We start from the raw sequence: 22938 nt of genomic DNA, 5'->3' as shown, positions 1-22938 counted from the left end.
TGCTTTTACAAGGTGCTTCCAGATACTATTATCCTATTTTTAAAAAAGATGCGGTATATTGTGTTACTTCCACCGCGTTTTAACACAGCTGATTTTGAATGGCTGGGTCTGTATGTACAGGTCATGCTTTAGGTATTCAATCTGTCAGGAAGGCACTACATGTACGGTGTGTGTAGACATGAGGCTAATGGCTATATGAGTGTTATGCTGTTAAGTAAGTTAAACCTTTGGTCCCTAAGTGACCACAGTCTCGGTTCTCACATGGTTTGTGGAAAAGGGTAACAAACATTAGAGGAGAGTTGGTTGAGTGGGAAGGGAGTGAGCACACTTCTGTTACAGATTCACCCATTCAGAATGCACACAGAATCAGGCAGCAGGTTGCGGTTTACACACCCCACCATATCGCGTATGTTTTTTAATACTCTTCTAGTGGACTAGTTTGTAAAATCACCAGGTGGAGCAGTGAAACGCAGTATGTGGAAATATTTAGGCTGTAGCCAGAAAATTGGATTATAAAAATATATTTCACGCCTACTGTACTGTAGTGGCTTTAAAACCATATGGTATCATACTTTACTGTATATTGATGTTGTATACAATCACACTGCTCTTCATTGACGTGTGTGCTACTGTTTGGGAATGTGAGAGGAGAAGGCACTATTTAAAGAATGCTGACTGGGAGAAAAAAGTCCTGTTGATGGTTGTATTTCCTCATCGCACTGCTTAGTCTAACGTTGGGACTTAATTTATAGACAAACTTTTCCCCAAATCAAAAAAATATTCAAGTTATTGTAAAATCACTAACATCAACATAGTACATGCATATTTTTCTCAATGGTTGAGTCAGTATACTAAGACTGGACACACATGTATAACAATAACACACATGTATAACAATAACAGTATTAGGTGACAAATGGTAGAACTGCAATTATATGACCATTATATTAACAGTTACAACAAATCTGAAACCTTTAATAACAGAGGTTATTAACCCTACTGTATTTCACACCTGCATGTCATACCTCGTTGTGCCCAGTGGGTGTTTTGTTTTGATTATACCGTGAATTAGTTCCTGAGACATACCATGAAATGTTTCAAAATTTAAAAACAATCAAACCTTTAAGTTTGCACAAGAGATAGGGGTATTTTTTGTTAACTTAAATAACTAATTTTGTTTGAAGAATTTAAAATCTTGTCTGCCTGACCGTATTGTAGCTTATTTCATTGAGCAGAAAGTTACCTTGCTCTTACAAGCAGATAAGTGTGCCTTAAAATATAATAATGTGTTTACTACCCCTGTTTGACAGTCTTCTCTAGGAAATTATAAAACCTTAACAGTTCCCGAAACGTACTCTGATATCCAATCTATTATTACACCCTGATATCCTTAATATTATTAGTAAATATTAATATTTTAATTTTTGACACATTGTGAAATGTACAGTTATTAGAAATGTGAGTATAGTTTGCATATTAATTTATTGGGAATCACAATTATATTAACCATTAACAGTTACAACAGATCTCAGATGTGTTTTAAAATTTGTATTTCTTTAAAAAGGAAGTTATTAACTCTACCGTAGTTCACGCCTGCCTATGAGATTATGGTTTTTGTTTTTATCATACTGAGGGTGTGAAGATTAATTGAGCAATGGGGCACTGTTTAACACTGTGAAATTATGTAGCTATATCACTTTAGTAAATACAGTGGGTATCAAGTCCACACACCAATTGAGAGTTTTGTTTTAATTATTTTTCATAAAATGATGCATTTGGTTTTCACTTAAATATTGTTGGTTACAAGACCTTCTTAAAAGTGAAAAAAGGTCTGATATGATTTGTCCTGATTTCAGCCTTTATATCAACACAAGCTGAAATTGCTATGAGTGTGTAGACTTTTGATACTCACTGTATGTTGACAAAAGTCTGGATTTTTGGTTTCATAAGGCAAGATCCAATGGAACCCCGTTTCCTCCAGGGAGTAAAAAAAAAAACGCGCTATGGTATCTCAGAATTGTGACTTAGTCACTCAGAATTGCGACTTTTGTCTCACATTTGTGACTTCGAAATAGCCCACATTTCATTGTCTGTCCTTTTGTTATTGTAACGGATTCGGGTTCTAGGCCTTGTGCCCTCGCTGCTCCCACCCTAGTTCGTGCCTCACTGCATTGGCTCGAACCCAGGTCTTACCAGCTGAGCTAAAGAAGACCTTCTTTTTTAAGTAAAAAAGGACATACTTTTTACATATTTTACATATTTCCATTGTATCATACTAAGTCGTAATTCTGAGATACCATAGTGCTGTTTTTTTTTAGTCCCTTGCGGAAACGGGCTTCCATAAGAACCAGCTGTGAATTAGCTGTAAAGTTTTTGGGAAAGGGAGTTAGTGGGCAGCATCAGTACCATATAGTGCCCATAGAGTTAGTTTTAAAATAACAGTGCATTACTGTGATCTTTGTGTGGCAAGTACGTATTTTAAAACGTTTGTAATTGCCGTTCTTGCAAAACAAATTGTACTGTTCTTCAGTTTGTTTCTGCGTGTTCGTTATATCCAGCTTTTACATCGCTCCCATTTTTCACCCTGGCGTAACTGTCGTGTTGATCAAACATATTTCCAGGGCTGGTCCGGCATTGTTGATCCGTTTTGTGGAGCCAGTATTTTTTCCTTGGGGCATGCGTGCACTTGTTGCGTGTATTCGTTTTTAGTTGTCCTTGGTGTTAAAGGTGCTGTGTAGGGGTAATTGGTGGTGTGTCCATCATGGCATTCAGATTAGAGGTTTTTATTCTGTGCCTGATTTTGGAGCAGTTTGAGAAATGCCACAAGGCAGATATTTTATCATTAGCGATTTCTTTAGTCTCTCGGTTTACCTGAGGATATCAGAGAGTCACCTTTGCTCTCTCAAATCTAGACTCAAAACCTTTTTTAGAAGAGCTTTTATTTAAAAAGACTGGCCTTCTTGTGAATGCAGTGTGTTATTGCAAGACACAGAGTTGGGGTGTGTGAAAGTGCCCCTTTTCCCAGTGTAGGTAGTGGGCGTTTTCTGCAAGTGATGCTAAAAATAAGGTTGTTTGAGGTATCAAACATTTCTCCAAGCCCATAGTTTCTCATTTCACCTCTGTCAGCCATGATCACACTGATCTCTCCATTTGCGTTCTCAAAGAGGGGTTGTAAAAGGAATCCAAAACTAGAGTTATCCTGAAACTAGGATCACACCTTCCCCCCTCTCTCACTGACAGACTCACTTCCTTCTAATCCTCTCTTCATTTGCAGGTTTCAACCTCACACCTCTCTTCACCTCTCTCGACTTCACACCACCTGAGCGTCCACTCTGCTGACTTTCCTCTTTCTCACACATTATGAAGAAGGCTTCACAGCCAAAATATTTTTTCTCTTCTCAACATGGAATAAACTTACTTGTTCCTATTCTTAATGACAATCAGAAACATGTTATTTTGCTACCAAATTAAATGATTTCATATAAATATTCCCTGTTAAGTGGATTTTAAAAAGTAATAATAATAATAAACTTTATTTTATATAGCGCCTTTAAAAGTGTCTTCTCAGAGCGCTTTACAGAATGACAATAAAAAAGAATACACAATATAAAACACAATTACAATACACAGAGGAGACTGTGGATGGTGGTACTAAGTATGGAGCAGAGGGGTAAAGGCTCTTCTAAAGAAGGTTCTGAGTCAGGATTTGAAGGAGTTTAGTGACTCTCTGATATCAATAGGGAGAGAGTTCCAGTGCTTGGGGACATAACAGGAGAAGGGCCTGCCACTCATAGTGTAGACCGGCTTGGGGGACAGTTAAGAGACCAGAATTAGAGGGGCGAAAGTTGCAAGGTGGGGAGTAGGATGATAATAGCTCAGACAGGTACTGAGGTGCCAAGCCATACAGAGCCTTATTGGTGAGCATGAGGTTTTTAAAGTCCACACGGAATTTGACAGGAAGCCAGTGCAAGGACTCCAGGATAGGAGTAATGTGATCATTTGCACTAGACCTGGTCAGGATTCTGGCTGCTGAATTTTGGACAAACTGCAGGTTGATCGATGTAGATTTAGATACCCCAGCTAGTAGAGCATTACAGTAGTCAATTCGGGAGAACACAAATGTGTTGAACAGCTTTTCAGCCACAGTTAGTGATAACATAGAGTGTAGTCTAGCGATATTTCTGAGGTGAAAAAAAAGTTTTGACAATATGCTGCGCATGTGGGTCGAATGTTAAGCCAGAATCGAATATCGCCCCACGGTTTTTCAATTTAGACTGAAGCTCAAGTACAGAACCATCTACAGATAGGGTTACAGAACTAGCTTTACTAAGTTGATGGGGGGGTGCCAGTAAGCATGTCTCTCACAGTTAAGATGAAGGAAATTGAGTCATCCAATATTTTTATGTCAGAGATGCAATTAGATAGAATAGAGACAGCTACATCAGTGTCAGGTTTGGTAGGGATGTATATTTGAGTATCACCAGCATAGAAATGATAGCTGAGGCCATGTGACCTTAAAAGCTGACCAAGTGTAAACATGTAAATGCTGAAATGCAAGGGGCTTGGATTTAAAGATGGTGAACAGTTTGGAATCAGTTTAAACAAAGCAATCATTTCACTAAGACCTAACACATCATAAGTGCAAGCTACCGATCATCTTTGGCCAGTGAATCACACAACACACCATGCCAGTTTACTAAGAAGTGATGCACATTCTGAGTGCTATATCTGTATTACTGTGCTGTAACAAACTTCATTACAGAGCAGTAGTGCTGGATTTCTAATGAACACAAGATGTAAAAAGTAGTAATGCACTCTCATCAGAAGATTATGCTATAATCGTGATATCATTTTTATATCCACTATTAATTACAGAGAGAAAACAATGCATAATTTTAAGTTTATAGTGTTATCTTTCATTAAAGATGCTACCAATAATTATTAACACTAGTTCTGAAATAGATATTGTGGTGCCTCCGGGGAAAAGGTTTATGTAATAGGTACGAAAGTACTCACACCACACACTCTTCTTTTATTTTTGTGAAGTTTTCTCCTTTTCTCTCGTTCCTCCGTCTTCCAAGCCAGTCCGCAATCCGTTTTCTCTATCCTTATTCAGTCCGTGTTCCAAAAGTCCGTAAAATCCCACAAATCCGTGCCGTATCCAAATCGCAAACCGTATACCGTAATCCTTTTAATTATTCCGTAAATCCGTTGTCCTTAAATCTATATCCACACCAACCAAACTCCACTATCTCCTCCAGAACGCATTCACCTACTGGCTTCCATGCCGGTTCACTGTTTCCAGGGCATATATATTTTGTTTCCTGATGAGACCCACCTGCGTCTCGTTGTCTTTCAGACTGAGCCCTTTCCATCTGCGGGTCAGCTGGTTTCTCTTAGCGGCCATCTTGGTCAGGTCTAAGTCAAGCATAGTGAGCAAATCGTTCCTGAAATGTCTGTCCTGGATGACCCTTCCTTTGGTCCTCTTACAGTATGTTCTAACAAAAGGCTTCTTACCAAAATGCCTGTTTCATGAGCCTCTGTACCATACCCTACTTTACCCATTAGGATTAAGTTCTCCATCTGCAAAATCGCCTTTGCAGAGACTTCAGGGTGCTTAACCCTCCTGAAAATTAAGGTTTTACTGTACATTAGCTTGCATTTCTGTGGCTTTTAAGAATCAACCTTTAAAGAGCTGCCTTATCAGACACCTTCTGAAAATCAAAATGTAATGTGCTTTAGTTTTATTGAATGTCTGTTGCTTCTTCACAGAATTCTAGTTAGATAAGACCTTCCCTTTCAAAGCTATGTGTTCTTCTAACTTAGCCAAAAACAGAAGTAAGAGTTGCAGGTCTGTAGTTTCCTGGTTAATTTCTTCCCTGCATTTGGTAGTTTAAGTTTGTGATTTTCCAATCTGTATTGTAATAGTGTGCCTGCTTATCTCCAAGCCAGTGTTTGCACCTTTTTTTGGTGGCCTATGGCTGGGTTTCTTTCTATGGCCCTGTTGCTACACAGCTCTGGGGACTTTACATTGAGTCTCCTAACCCTGTCCCAGAGCATGCATTTTCCAGTACAAGTTACCCAGCCTTCTGAAACCTTAGAGTAAAACCTTATCTTTGTTAGCTATTCACATATTTCCCAGTCTTTCTATGATACTCTGTCTAGCAGTATGAAGAGGACTTGGACTGTGGAAACACCCAGTGGTTTCTTTTTAACTGTACTAGACCCTTTAAAGAAGAGGTTCCCAATCTATGACAGCTTGCGGCCCACATGACCGACACTAAAAACTTCCGCGGCCCACACAAGGACCCAGCAGTCCTCAACGTTTGAAACGGGCTAGCTCTATACCTCAGCAGTAGCCTAGTCGACTCCAGTAATTAGAGGAAATACGCATATACTGTACAAGCTACAAACATGGTTTACAGAGACCTTTTATTGATTACAGAAGGAGTCAAGTCAGCACCTCACAAAAAATAAATAAGAAAAGTATTTTGAGTTTGCTAAACGAGCATTCAGCACTGGCGACAGCACTGGCGACAGCAACTTGAATTGTTAAAAACACTTGACAGGTTATCACTGTGTCTGGAATAGCGGATTTCATATCTTCAATGACCAAATACTGCAGTACTTCAAACGGAGTGTTGACTTCATTGGGGCGCAGATGAGACAGAAACTTTATTCCAGTGGCCAAATCTCCGCCATGTCTCCTAAAACAAGGCAAGTTTGTTGCAGCTTCAGTTGAATTATCTCCGGTATTTTTAATGTCAAACAATGCCAAAAAGACGGCTGAATTCACTCAAGAAAAGAAAAACATCCTTCTGTCTCACTGATGACAGTGTCCAGTAAGAAACTGATAAAGTCCACTTTAAACTTTTCCTCTTTTATGGTCTTTTCTGTTCTCTGCGTTTCTCGCTGCCTGAGTTACATTTCTGGATTGCTTTCAAGTTGCACACTAACGAACACAGCTTACTTAAATGTAAGCTTGTCTCTTGCTCAGTCTTGCAGGGGAACAGGTCGCGTTATCCAATTCTACACGTTTGGGAATGACACGCCAATGACCAATTACAAATTATCCGCACAGCCATGTTTTCTAGATCATTGTGTTTTAATTTTAAATATGCCAGACTAATATTGCTATTTGAAAATACAGATGCAGCCATTCAAAATGGGTGGGGTATTTTGCGGCATACCCCGGTGGGCGTGTCGCGGTATCACGCGTATCAAGTATCACCTTGTAAGTATCACCTTGTGTTTTACAAGAATCACCTTGTAAAACCGCCAGGGGGAGCTTAACCTCTCATGTACAGCATTTGAGCTTTTAATTTTGTACTGTGTATTACAGCATGTTAATCATCAGTCATTAAAATGTTGGTATATTTTATGAAAGCAAGATTGCTCAGTTGGACAAAAGTACACAACCTACCTTTATCAGAAATATTTATGCATCAAAGCCTTTACTGAAGATATTACTAATAGTATTAATAATGGATGACTTTGGACAAGCTGTATACTCAAAGTATAATTTCTTTAGCACATTTGTACAAGCACTTGGAATCTGTCCAAGCCATACTTTGTCAGGCATTTTGTTTTACTTCAACGGGCATAAAAATTCCCTTGCTTTTAACAGGGCGTTTCATAATTTCTAACTACGAAAATGATTTAAAATGCAACACTTATCATTCAACTAGAGCTCAAAATATCACAAGGATCCTCAAGAGCACAGCAAAGACTGTATTAAAAGATACTTCTATGAGATACATGAGAATCCAGGCTTTTTTATCAACGCTTTCTTTTCTGTATACCAGATTTTATGGAACCACTTCAGAACGGTGTCAGCCAGCCAGATTCCAGGAATCGGTACTTTAAAGGAAAAATACACACCGGTATTCCATTTCTCCCTAACGATTTTAAGCATCGAAGTCTTTAACTAGCATGTGAAATAGCGTGTGAAAAAGTGGTAGTTTTAAGCGTTTCTGCTAATATAATATGGAATCGCGTATCTAAAGAATTTAATAACGATATGATTATATTCGTGTACTGCAACAGGGCTGTGTAGGGCTGTTTCTCCTCTCTCTTCATGCGACTTCCCTTGTAGCCTACTGGTCTACGTGCGCGATTACCAACTCACGGGTTGTGTGTTCAAATCCAGCTGGTGCTGGACTTTTCTTTTAACAAACATTTCTTCGAAAAAATAGAATATTATGGACAATCAATTGACTTTTATTTTTCAAAATATCACAACATGATCGATTCTAAGTCATTTTTGATAACAATGAATAGTCACCCTCTTCCCTTCTGACAACGGTCCCTGCTTCTGCTTCCTGCTTCTATTGTGTGTGTGTGCAACAGAGTAAATTTTTATAGAGAAATGGAGGCTGGACAGTATGCGTTACAATATAAACATTTATATTGATTTAAATCGTGTTTTGATTTAAATCGCAAACGCGTGTTTAATTATATGTGTTTTTTTAATCATAATCAGGCTAATGCAACATAAATTGATACAGTATCTTTGTCTTATAAGTATCTTAATAAACTTTCAGCATAGCTTTCTAGCCGTTTAGATTTATATTTTTGGGGATTTTGGGATCAAACGTGGAAGGATTAGATTGTAATCGTTTTTATTTTTCAAATACATTTTAGAAAAGTGTAATCTATACCTGCGCAGACTGTATGCCTTCCTAAACCCCACCCTGACCACTTTCACTCCTGTCCTGCTCTTCCCCGGGCACCCCAGCCGAGCGCTCTTCAGTCTCTGCCCGGGACTAATGTATACTTTGATATTTACACCCGGCGCGGCACCGAGGGATTTATAACTGCATTTATAACTTAGTTTTTAAAATTAGTCAAGCAATATGAAGCATCTCCTTTTACTTTTAAGTCCCTTAAATACATTGAGCACAGCTTTCTCACCACTTAAGATTACTTTTTGATACCATCCTTACACAAAGCAGAATCTTTCCGATGACATACAGTACAAGTGGAAAGATTACAGATTTTAATAGTCTTTAATTTTGTTACGTTATACGTTTTAGGAACGTTTCATCTAAACAAACACCACATAACTATTCTCGATTGTATTTCTGAATGTTATGTTACACCTACAGTAGTTCACTGCTTTAAATACATCGAATTAAGACACCCAAATTAATAATGTAACATGCCACTGTTTGTTCATGAGCAAAGTTATACTGAGATTCCCTTAGATACGCAATTAAAAAAAATCAACAACATTTTGAATCCCCGGTGGAACACATTCCATAAGAATCAGCGCTTTTACAGTATATATCGCCTTTAAAGGTGGCTTCTCAAAACGCTTTACAGGATAAAAACAACAAAAACAGCAACAACAAAAATATTGTATTTCATTGCACTTTGAAAACCAAGTAATAACTATGTGTGCAAACGTTTCATATGTTGCTGTTGTGAATGCCTGTGGAGTGTATCTTATTTGCCTTACGTCCTGGTTATCTCGCTCGCCCTCCCCCCCTCTCTCCCTCAATTCAATTCAATTCAAGGTGTTTTATTAGCATGACAGATCGGTACAATCAGTGTTGGGTATTTACTTTGCTTTGAGATTCCATTTTTAAAGGTGATATATAAAATTTTGACTAAAATAAATGGATATCTTTGTCTTCTAAGTATCTTAATAAACTTTCAGCATAGCTTGTATAACTAGTATACTTTAGATCTTTTTTTCTGAACCGGGGAAAATCTGATCATGTTTCTCTATAACAACAATAAAAAAACATTATTTTACATATCACCTTTATGTGATATCACCTTAAGGATGCGCCAAGAAATTTAAAATAGTCTTCTTTAGGTGTGAGGGTAGGAGTGGATCGCAGCAGGCATAATCGGCAAATTAGGAAAACAAAGAACTGGACAGGCGAGACGTTTATCCAGAGAGCGAGTGATCAGAAAAGGGAACAGCTGTTACACCCAGGTTTTACACTCTCTCTCTGTTGAATGAATGAAAGCATTTTATTAAAAACGCGTTTGCGTTTGTCTGGGTATTTACTTTGTAATCTGTGGTTTACATCTACTGTATTGTTTTAAGATGCCACTTTTAAAGGTGATATGTAAAATAAAGTTTTTTATTATTGTTATAGAGAAACATGATCAGATTTTCCCTGGTTCAGAAAAAAGACGATTAAAATCTGTAATCTTTCCACTTGTATGTCATCGGAAAAATACAATCAGTTTCTGCTTTGTGTAAAGATGGTGTCAAAAAGTAATCTAAGTGGTGAGAAAGCTGTGCTCCTCAAAGCGCTTTACAGGATAAAAACAATAACAACAATAGTGGCTGGGCAAACGATTTTTTAAATAGAAATACAAAATGAGATACTGTATAATGATGTGCATGAACAAAGTTATACTGCAATTTTCCTTAGATACGCGATTAAAAAAAAAAATTTTTTTGAATCCCCGGCGGAAAACATTCCATAAGAATCAGCGCTTTTATACAGTATATCGCCTTTAAACACATATTTAAACACGCGTTTACGATTTAAATCAAAACGCGATTCAAATCAATATAAATGTTTATTTTGTAACGCATAGGTGACTATTCATTGTTATTAAAAAGACTTAAATTTGATCATGTTGTGATATTTAGAAATATAAATTTGTTTGGTGCGAGTGAGGTTTTATTTAATCTCTGACCAAGGGAAACGTTTCATTTTTTCAAAGAAATGTTTGTTAAAAAATAAAGTCATAGTTCCATGGGATTCGATCACAGACCGTGTGACATGGAAGTCAGGAACCTAACCCACAGCGCCACCGGTGCAGTTGCATGCTGAGGGCTGAAAAAGCACTACAGAACCTGTGTAATTGTTGACAGATGATGTACTCGTAACATTTTTACAAGACGAACTACAACATTTAAAAAATGACTTGTATGTACTTGATATCTCTAATCAATCCACTGCACTGCATTAAAACAAAACTAAAACTAAAACGCCCTGGGCATACCGTTTCGCGCTTCTTATCAGTTGCTCAAAAGTAATTTGACCGTATGAAATGCATTATATAAACCTAGAAACATATACGTGAGCAGTATTTACGTAGTATCAGTGTCAAGACATACCTCTCAAATACTGTAAATCAAGTTAAAAATATCTCAAGACTGATACTGGTCATAATGAAACCATGTTTCGTGTATGTTTTCTTTAAAGTACCGAGACCAGCCATATACTGTATGTTTATGTTCCAAAATTAATATCGTTTATGGCCTTCACACGCGTTGCAGTATGCTCCTATTCTTTTTATGCTCAGCTACTAAGATTTCCCTTCAGTGGTAAAATTCCATATGAATATTCAATATCTACAACGGGCACAGTAAAGACGTTTACTGTAAGTCTTTCTACGACAGACCAACGGACCACGAGTGCCCCTGTTGGTCAACCAATCACGTACCGCGGTACCCCGCGTCATCTTGCGTCACGATGCGCGACGCTGTAGCCAATTACCTCCGGTACGTGTCTGTACCGCGCACTTTGAATGGCTGAATCTGTACACAGCGCTCCCCGCCCCAGACATACGAACTCTTGTTCGTTTATTTTACAGATGGTCATTTTACTGACGTTAGCAACAGGCCACCTTAGATCTTGCACTTATTGCACCCCCGTAGCGCCGGCCCTCTGCAGTACCCCCGTGGCCCACTGGTTGAAAACCACCTCTCTAAAGTGTAACCCAGCCACCTTACCTAAACCTTTCTCCTGCTGTACAACAAGTTCACAGTTCACAATAACACAACACAAGTGACTAGTTGCACGATTATGGGAAAACGGGTAAAACGGAAGAAAATCCACAAGCAAGGAATAGTGTAACAAACGAGCACAAGCAAGGTAAAAAGGAAAGTAATAAGGTGAGGTTATAACAAAACACGGTAATCAAAACCATCCAACCAGCCAACCATCAAACAAACGAAGCCGAAGCTAACAACGAACAAACACGAACACTAGCAAGCAAATGCGAACACGAGCCGAAGCTGAACGAAGTGTAGATGAAAGCTCTCGAGGTTGGAACTTCTTCGGTAATATACTGTAGATCTAGTTGCTGATTGGTCAGGAGGTGACTGATGATGTCACAACTGCAATGATGGTGTAGTGATGGACCAATGGGGGGAAGGGGGGGGTACCTGAATACAGGAAGCGGAAAAAAAAAACGAACACGGACACGCACAGGGACGTAACAGTGGTAACATGCTAATAGGCGAGACCTCCCGGAGGCAAAGGCTCTTCAGCTTCTAGTCACGTCAGTCTGGAGGAAAAGCCAGCCGAGAGCTCGTCCTCCTCTCGGTCCCTGCTGAATCGTCTGTGCTGGTGGTTCCTGTCCGTCCGCCTGGCTGCAGTAGCTGTGGAGGATTCTGGGTTGACCTGATTGGTAAGGCTGTCGGTCTCCTGGACTCACCCCACTGTCTCTGCTGCGTGACTGTCTGATCCATGGGAGACCCTTCTGTTTCCTCTGGGACCTGGACTGTGGCCGTCTGTCTTCAGTGCAGAAGAACTGATCCTCCACACCCTGCAGGCTGTGCCTAATGATAGCACAGGCTGGCTAGAAGCTAGAGATGTAAATACTTAACCTTTGAGAAACTTAGGAAAAAATACAGGTTTTAACACGTAAGGTATCTTGTAGGATTTTCTAAGGTAAAGCGATTGGAGGATTAGCTAAAACTGTGAAATGAGAAATAAGTACAGGGTTTTCTGTGCGGGTAGTAAAATGAAATAATTTTACACATTATCTGAAAGTGTAGAATTAAACTGAGGATTTTCATGTTCAAAGGTATAATGAAGTCTGCCTTATTCAGAGTACAGTACAATCTCTGTAAACATGTAACACAAAAGGTTGCTGCTCTGGAACCAATGCTTTTGCTTCAGCTGTGAAACAGCTGCGCGAGGTATTCAGAGCAATTAATTACTAGCAACCAAATTGCATCCTCACATTTGTGCTTTTCTAATGTGATTACAACAGAATCATAGGTTTTAATTGCTGATTGTTTTATAGATAGTAGATGTGTGTACAGTTAAATTCGAATCTGACATTCTTTCCCCTCAGGTTAACCTGTTTTTTCAAGAGATTGTCCACAATACTGTGTGGCAGCCCAGCAAGCCTGAGGAAGACATGGGCAGTCAGGTGAGGGGAGGAAGAGAGAACCAGAGTGTTTGAGCAGTAGCAGATTTTAGTGTGTTCTTTTTGTATTTCATCTGCTGCACTTATAGGGTTTGCTAATCATCCTACTTTGGTGTGGTTTATAAACTACACTAATTACAGCTCCAGCCGTTCAGAATGTGCGAGAGATACTGCAGTAGTCTGGAGTTCAGGGGCTCCAGGATACTGCACCTCTTTAGAAATACTCAGCGGTGGAGCTGCACTACTGTGTAACACTGCCAGCTGGATCAGTGAACGCTCAACATGGCGTGTGGAGCCAGAGAACGCTTGAATTACAATCCCAGGCAACGCTGGGGGACAATCTTTTTCTAATTAAAGAATTTAATTTAAAAGTAGGTGTATTTGATAAAAGCAGGTTTGCTCTTTTGGATATGTAATAAAGTTTATTATACTGTAGCTTGTGAACGTGATGTGCCTCTTTCAGCTTTACATCTGCATAAAGACTACAGAAAGTAAAATGATCCTGCCGCTAGGATCACACCTTTCCCCTTCTCTCAACGACATTCATTTTGTCTTCTAAATTCTCTCTATTCATTGTAGGTTTCATTTCACACCTCTCTTCACCTGTCCTGACTTCACACCTCCTGATTGGCCTCTCTGTCTGTCCCCTGCTCCTGCCCCTCGCCCCTCCTCTCTCCCAGCTCTTGTTCTCCTGCTACATTACCTTTGCTGACTGCCCTGTCTTTCACACACCTGAAAAAGGCTCTGCAGCCGAAACATTTTCTTTCTTGGCTTTTCAGCATGGAATAAACCTATTACGCATGCTGACGCAGCTCCTCTGCTGAACTATATTATACTTAGGAACAAGTAATAGGTTTATTCCATGCTGAAAAAAAGAAGAAAGAGAACACAACGTTTCGGCCGTGGAGCCTTCTTCAGGTGTGAATATATTATACTTATACAGATTCTGTGTGACTTGGAATGCCCTCTAGTGGCAAAATGAGGTATGACACCTCCTATTGCATCTATAGCTAATTATAATAATAAATTATTATAATTGCTTGCACTTCTATAGCGCTTTTCTGCACACTCCACTCAAAGCACTTTACAGGTAATGGGGTAATGGGGATCCCCTCCACCGACACCAGTGTGCAGCCCCACCTGGATGATGCTATTAGTGGAGAGGAGAACAGAGTAATGAACCTTACTCTGAACCTTACTACCTCACACAAAAAGTGTGAACTTTTTGCATTTCATCTCCTGCACTTATAGGGTTTATCATCCTACTTTGGTGTGGTTTGCTGACACATCCAGTTTATTGAATTTCAGAACCTAGATCAGTGATATTAACTAGCATAGTGACCAGACTACAGATACTTCATTGTATCCACTAATTACATCATCCCAAGTTGAGAATTCATACCTTATCTGACCTCTCACTTTTCTGTATATTTCTATTCAGTATATTTCATCCTTCAATGCTCTTGTGTACATTGTTCTCCTTTCCTTCAGTTGCCTCCTCTGTTTTTCTTAGTCATTATATACAGTGCCTTGCGAAAGTATTCGGCCCCCTTGAACTTTTCAACCTTTTGCCACATTTCAGGCTTCAAACATAAAGATATAAATTTTTTATTTTATGTGAAGAATCACCAACAAGTGGGACACAATTGTGAAGTGGAACGAAATCTATTGGATTTTTGAAACTTTTTTACCTAATAAAAAAATGAAAAGTGGGGCGTGCAAAATTATTCGGCCCCCTTGCGTTAATACTTTGTAGAGCCACCTTTTGCTGCGATTACAGCTGCAAGTCGCTTGGGGTATGTCTCTATCAGTTTTGCACATCGAGAGACTGAAATTCTTGCCCATTCTTCCTTGCAAAACAGCTCGAGCTCAGTGAGGTTGGATGGAGAGCATTTGTGAACAGCAGTTTTCAGCTCTTTCCACAGATTCTCGATTGGATTCAGGTCTGGACTTTGACTTGGCCATTCAAACACCTGGATACGTTTATTTGTGAACCATTCCTTTGTAGATTTTGCTGTATGTTTGGGATCATTGTCTTGTTGGAAGATAAATCTCCGTCCCAGTTTCAGGTCTTTTGCAGACTCCAACAGGTTTTCATCCAGAATGGTCCTGTATTTGGCTGAATCCATCTTCCCCTCAATTTTAACCATCTTCCCTGTCCCTGCTGAAGAAAAGCAGGCCCAAACCATGATGCTGCCACCACCATGTTTGACAGTGGGGATGGTGTGTTGAGGGTGATGAGCTGTGTTGCTTTTACGCCAAACATATCGTTTTGCATTGTGGCCAAAAAGTTCGATTTTGGTTTCATCTGACCAGAGCACCTTCTTCCACATGTTTGGGGTGTCTCCCAGGTGGCTTGTGGCAAACTTTAGATGAGACTTTTTATGGATATCTTTGAAAATGGCTTTCTTCTTGCCACTCTTCCATAAAGGCCAGATTTGTACAGTGTAAGACTGATTGTTGTCCTATGGACAGACTCTCCCACCTCAGCTGTAGTTCTCTGCAGTTCATCCAGAGTGATCATGGGCCTCTTGGCTGCATCTCTGATCAGTCTTCTCCTTGTCTGAGCTGAAAGTTTAGAGGGACGGCCAGGTCTTGGTAGATTTGCAGTGGTCTGATACTCCTTCCATTTCAAGATGATCGCTTGCACAGTGCTCCTTGGGATGTTTGAAGCTTGGGAAATCTTTTTGTATCCAAATCCGGCTTTAAACTTCTCCACAACAGTATTACGGACCTGCCTGGTGTGTTCCTTGGTCTTCATGATGCTCTCTGCGCTTTCAACAGAACCTTGAGACTATCACAGAGCAGGTGCATTTGTACAGAGACTTGATTACACACAGGTGGATTCTATTTATCACCATCAGTCATTTAGGACAACATTGGATCATTCAGAGATCCTCGCTGAACTTCTGGAGTGAGTTTGCTGCACTGAAAGTAAAGGGGCCGAATAATTTTGCACGCCCCACTTTTCATTTTTTTATTAGTTAAAAAAGTTTCAAAAATCCAATAGATTTCGTTCCACTTCACAATTGTGTCCCACTTGTTGGTGATTCTTCACATAAAATAAAAAATTTATATCTTTATGTTTGAAGCCTGAAATGTGGCAAAAGGTTGAAAAGTTCAAGGGGGCCGAATACTTTCGCAAAGCACTGTACAGCACCTTATGCTTTTGTGGCAGATTTCCTGAATGGATGGAAGGGAGGCTCCAATGATGTTTCCTGCTCAACTGATAATTCGTTGCAGGGACTTGCGGTCTGGGACCTTACAATTCCCAAACCAAACAATGATACAGTTTGTCAACATGCTCTTGATGGTACCCCTATAGAATGTGGATAGTATGGGGGGAGGTTTGCCCTTCTCAGTCGCCGCAGGAGGTGGAGACGTTGTGCTTTTTTTGTTGATGGTCCAAGTGAGCTAATCTGTGATGTGCACACCAAGAAACTTGTGTCTCAAGGTAGCCGTTGATGTGCAGTGGGAAGTGATTAGTGCCGGCCCTCCTGAAGTCAATCATCTCTTTTGTCTTATATACATTCAGAGACAGATTGTTGGTTAAATACCAGTCCGCTAGTTTCTCCACCTCGTCTCTGTATGGTGCCTCATCTTTGTTACTAATGAGGCCCACCACTGTCATTTCATCAGCAAACTTGATGTAATTTGCACTCTGCTTAGCAGTGCAGTCATGAGTCATCAGCGTGAACAGGAGTGGGCTGAGTACACAGCCCTGGGGGGTTCCAGTGTTCAGTATCGTGGTACTAGAGATGTTTCCAATCCGGACTGTCTGAGGTCTCTTGGTCAGAAAGTCCAGAATCCAGTTACAGAGGGAGGTGTTAAGGTTCTATAAGTTTCTGGGGGATGATTGTGTTGAATGCTGAACTGAAGTCAATGAACAGCATTCTTATCCTTACCCTCTTATCCAGATGGGACAGGGCGAGGGATACAGAAACATCGGTAGACCAGTTGGGACGACACACAAACTGGAGGGGGCCAGAGAGGTGGGGAGTCTGGATTTGATGTGGCCCATGACTAGCATCTCGAAGCACTTCATGACAATTGGTGTGAGTGCTGCGGCGATAGTCATTGAGACAGGACACAGTAGTCTTCTTCAGCACTGGTATAATCGTGGTGGTCTTGAAAGATACAGGGATGTGTCTTTTTTTATTACCATCCATCCAGGAAATATACAACACCAGGAGTCTGAAAAAAGCCACCAAAATTATGTCTGACCCCACTCACCCCGGTCATAACTTGTTTGTTCCCCTACCATCTGGCAGAAGGTTCCGGTCACTCCAGTCGCACACAACTAGACTCCAAAATAGCTTCTTCCCCAGAGCTGTCAAGTTGGTGACGCCACCACTCCCTTCCACCTTATTATGATCTCTCCTAACGTCCTCCTGTACCCACAACCACTGTACTCCTACACCACCACACACACATGTAAGCCAAAATTGTACTGTCCCATCGATAGCCCAGTAAAATTGTAACAGGCATAATAATATTTAATATTAATTAACCATACTACTTTTAACCACACTATTTTTTTGCACTGTTCCAAGAATTACCTTGCACTGTTTTTGTCCTGTTAAATTTTCTCTGTTTGCGGAATTTTGCAGTTTTCGATTACTTGATTACATGTTATTTATGTTATGTTATTACATGTTACTGTTATTGCTATTGTGTAACTGTCTATTGTCTCATCTTCTGTCCTATTTATTACTGAACCTGAGTGACTAATGAGAAACACTTTTCATTATACTATGCACCTGTGTAAGTTTAATGACAATAAAGTTGAATTGAATGACCGCTTGGCACAGGGAGGTATTAAAGATGTTTGTAAAAATATCAGCTAACTGTGCTGCACATTCCTTGAGCACACAACCAGGTATTTTGTCAGCTCCAGCAACCTCATGTGGGTTAACTTTTGTTAGTGTCTTCCTCACATCAGCTGTGGACAGGCAAAGCACCTGATCATCAGGAGGAGGTATGGTCTTTCTCACAGGAACTGTATTGAGTGCTTCAAATCGCACATAAAAGTCGTTCAGCGCATCTGGAAGGGATGCATCTCTGTCACTGGCGCGTGGAGTAGTCCTGCAGTCAGTAATGGACTGGATGCCCTGCCACTTGTGCTATATGTCTCTGGTATCTAAGAAGTGACCGTGAATCTTCCGTGCGTAGTTATGCTTTGCCTCCCTGGTGGTACGAGACAGGTTGGCCCTCACAGTCCGAAGGGCTTCCTTGTCACCTGATCTACATGCTTCATTGTGAGTTCTTAGCAGTGTGCGGACCTCTGCAGTCAGCCATGGCTTCTGGTTGGCCTGTGTGAAAATAGATTTAGAGACAGTGACATCATCAATGCACTTGGTGATGTAGCAAGGCACAGATGCTGCATACTCCTCTAGATTGATATGTTTTTCATAGATAGCAGCCTCCCTGAACATATTCCAGTCTGTGTGCTCAAAGCAGTCCTGTAATGCTGAGGTGGCTCCCTCTGGCCATACCAGGGTCTGTTTCAAAACCAATTCGGCACTTTTTAGCAGTGGTCTGTATGCAGGAATAAGCATCACAGAAATGTGGTCAGAGTGGCCCAGGTGGGGGCAGGGGGCAGCCTTGTATGCATAAGGGATATTTGTATAAGCTAAGTCCAGTATATTCACCCCTCTGGTTGCAAAATTAACATACAGGTAGAATTAAGGGAAGTAGCTCAGGTATGCAGCTGCGTCAGCGTGCGTAGGCTGCAAGGGAACAAGTAATAGGTTTATTCCTTGCTGAAAAGAGAAGAGAGAAAGCAATGTTTCGGCTGTGGAGCCTTCTTCAGGTGTGAGCTATTTAGGGAGGACTGCCTTATGATCTGTGTGGCTGAAGTCACCGGCAGCGGTAACACAGCCATCAGGGTGAGCAGTTCGTAAATCACTGATGGCCCCGTACAGGACAGGCAGTGCCTCTCCGAGTCAGTACTGGGCGGGATATACACAGCTACAGTCATAACACCACTTTAAATACTTCACCACTTGAATTAACGGAGACTGTTTAGGAGGCTAGATTGTGCTTGGGGCACCGGCTGCGTCTGATGTACCACAATGGTACATTTGTCCATGTACTTGCTGCCTGTCTGAGGTGAACTCTGAATTGTCTGTTGTCCAGCAATGTTTTGTGATTGTTTTGGGCTCATGAGGGCTTCAATAGAAGAGCGCTGATCACTGTTCATGTTACACCTCCCTGTCGGTACCCAGGCTCTCCTGGGGACGCTAATGAACCAACTCGCAGACTAAGACCAGCTTCAGAGAGGAGCATCAAATATTCCCAGTGCAAGTCCCAGAGCTAAGATGATCCAGTCTATTAACTCCTGTTGATTGAGCAAAGATAAACTATACAACAGTTTAACTGTTTAAACATGAATGGATAATTTTCTTGTTCTATCTTAAAGAATGTGAGAATCTGAAACACTGCATGATTATTCATTAATACATTCTTCTTAAATTCACTCACATGTTAAATTTTCTTTAAATTTGTAGTCTTTTTAGACGAAAGAGCGGTGAAAATGGTTTGTTCTCAAAATATTTTTTTTTTCAAACAAAACCTGGATTGTTAGTTGTTTCAGAATATATATATATATAGAGGTGTGTACAGTATGTATTGTTTGAGGTATGAGCAGGAGAATGTACTGTACAGATGCTGCCATTCAAAGTGCGTGGTACAGACACGTACCGGAGGTAATAGGCTGCGGCCTCGCGCATTGTGACGCGCGTTGATGCAAAATACCGCGGTACGTGATTGGTTGACTGACAGGGGCACTCGTGGTGCGTTGGTCGGTCATAGAAAGATTTAAATGTCTTTACTGTGCCCGTTTTAGTATTGAATATTTATATGGAATTTTACCACTGAAGGGAAATCTTAGTAGCTGAGCATAAAAAGAATAGGAGCATACTGTAACGTGTGTGAAGGCCATAAACGATATTAATTTTGGAACATAAACATACAGTATATGGCTGGTCTCAGTACTTTAAAGAAAAATACACACCAGTATTCCATTTCTCCCTAAACATTTTAAGCATCGAAGTCTTTAACGTGATACCCGAGTCAACAAGCATACTTTTAGAATTTGATTAAAAGGGAATATAATATGGAATCGCATATCTAAAGAAATCAATAACGATATAATTATATTCATATACCGCAACACAAGAATTGTACACACTGTACGATGTCTGTTGATAATGTTTTGTAGGGCTTTTTCAACACTCCTCATGTGACCTTGCCGGTGGCGCTGTGGGTTAGATTCATGACTCCCACGTCACACGTTGTGTGAATCCCGCTGGAGCCATGCCTTTTTTTTTTAACAAACATTTCTTTGAAAAAATAAAACGTTTCCCTGGGTCAGAGACTAAATAAAACTTCACTCGCACCAAACAAATTTATATTTCTAAATATCACAACATGATCGAATTTAAGTCATTTTAATAACAATGTCACCTATGCGTTACAATATAAACATTTATATTGATTTAAATCGCCTTTATTTAAAATCCATAAATAAATCTGATACTGTTTAGACTTTTAATTATTTAAAACTGTATTACAGCAGCACAATGCAGCGTAAATCGCTATCTTTGTCTTCTGCGTAATAATGTTCACCTCTCTGTCCAGCAAATTAACAATAGTAATAATAATGAACTTTATTGTATATGGCGCCTTTAAAGGTGGCTCCTCAAAGCGCTTTACAGGATAAAAACAATAACAATACTGTTAGGCTGGGCAAACGATTTTTATTATTTTTTTAAAAAGAAATACAAAATGAGATATAATGATGTGTTCCGGCTTAGACATTAACGAAGAGCATAACGAAGGTCATAAAGGTCATAAACGATATTAATTTTGGAACATCAACATATTATGTAAACTGTATGTTGCTGTTATTGGTATTTTAAAGAAAAAATACTGTAAAATCCTGGGTTCAGTACAATGATTCAGGTATTCATGTGAAGGACAACAGAGCTTTCATTGGCTCAAAAAGACAAAGAATAACGGACACAGCGCGAGCCTGCATTCTCTCATCAGCCGTCCACTCCACACTTTTCCCTGGGTCAGATTTTAAATAAAACTTCACTCGCACCAAACAAATTACCACACATGAACACTGAACATGTTAACCCAAATATGTCTCACAATTCTTTTATGGTACATTACTTTGCTAAAATGTATTTAAAAATAAAAATGATTACAAACGCCAGCAGAGAGAGACACACACACACAGTTTTTCATTGTCAAAAAGTAATTGTTTTTTACTTGTCAGCACCCAGACAAACGCAAATGCGTTATTAATGAAATGCTTTTATTCATTCTTAATCGAACTCACTAGTTGTCATCTGCTGTTGAAGCTCTGTGAGATTAGACTCATGGCTAGACTTGACTCGGCTCTGGCTTTCCCATCTATACCGATGCACTGCAAGTACAACCCCCCTCTCTGCGGGAGTGCTGGCTGTGACGAATTAAACCAGTTTCACAGGTATTTTCAAGGTAGAAGGGGGCGAGATTTCCAGCGAAAGACACCTCCCCCCCTCCAAAACCCAGTGAGTACAGTACTTACTAGTTAAGAAAGCTAGGCTCCTCAATGAAATCGCTTTAACATGCTAATGCGTTGGTGTAACAGTCCGGGTGTGGCAAGCTTCTAATGTCTCCCGACTACGGCGAAAGGAACCCTTCTTTCATTGGAAGACAATGAACATATTCTACCTGTACATGAGAATATAATGCTGGCGCGTGGGCGCGGTGGGGTGCTGTACCAGCTGTCAAAAAAAAAAGCTGTTTTTGAGTGTCCATAATATTGCAGTAAGTGAAAGGTCCACGGGCATTCTTCCTCCCCCTACATTCTCAGAGTAGAATAGAATTTATTAGCACAATTTATTACAGGGCTAAATTTAATATAATTGATTACTAATAATTTATGCTAACACCTAGCTTTCTTAACTAGTAAGTACTGTACTTACTGGGTTTTGGGGGGTGGGGGGGGTGTCTTTTGCTGGAAATCTCCCCCCTTCTACCTTGAACTCCCCCCTGTGTATTATCCGTTTAGGGCAAGTGAGAGAGAGTGTGCTGTCCTTTGACAAAACAAGGCTCACCAGATAATGTGAATCGAAACCTGTTTTTCTAACTTTTAAAGTCGTGCGATGTGTAAGCAGGAACACATCATTATATCTTACATATGAAAAATGCATAATATAGCACCCAAACAAACGCAAACGTGTTTTTAATAAAATGCTTTTATTCACTCATAATCTGACTATTTCAGGAAGACTAAGGAAGGACTAAGGAAGTTGTCATCTGTTGTTGAGGCTCTGTGAGCTCGGTGACTTTGAGACCACTTGTTATCCCAAGTTGTTTGAATCGCCACAATTCAAACAGAGAAAAAAGCCAACTGTTGGAACAGTTAGAAAGAATGTGGACCAGCGTAATACTTGGAGTTTACAGCTTGTCCAAAGTCATTCATTATTAATACTATTAGTAATATCTTCGGTAAAGGCTTTGATGCATAAATATTTCTGATAAAGGTAGGTTGTGTACTTTTGTCCAACTGAGCAATCTTGCTTTCATAAAATATACCAACTTTTTAATGACTGATGATTAACATGCTGTAATACACAATTTAAATTTCAAAGCTCAAATGCTCTACATGAGAGGTTAAGCTTTATTGGCTCCTCCTGGCGGTTTTACAAGGTGATTCTGGATACTTTCCGGCATTACATCAAATGATTCGTAATACCGCGATACTGCGTTTTGATGCAACACGCACACCGGGGTATACCGCGAAAT

This window comes from Lepisosteus oculatus, chromosome 16, assembly GCF_040954835.1.
Source record: "Lepisosteus oculatus isolate fLepOcu1 chromosome 16, fLepOcu1.hap2, whole genome shotgun sequence".
Lineage (NCBI taxonomy): Eukaryota > Metazoa > Chordata > Actinopteri > Semionotiformes > Lepisosteidae > Lepisosteus > Lepisosteus oculatus.
This window is presented reverse-complemented; position numbering follows the sequence as displayed.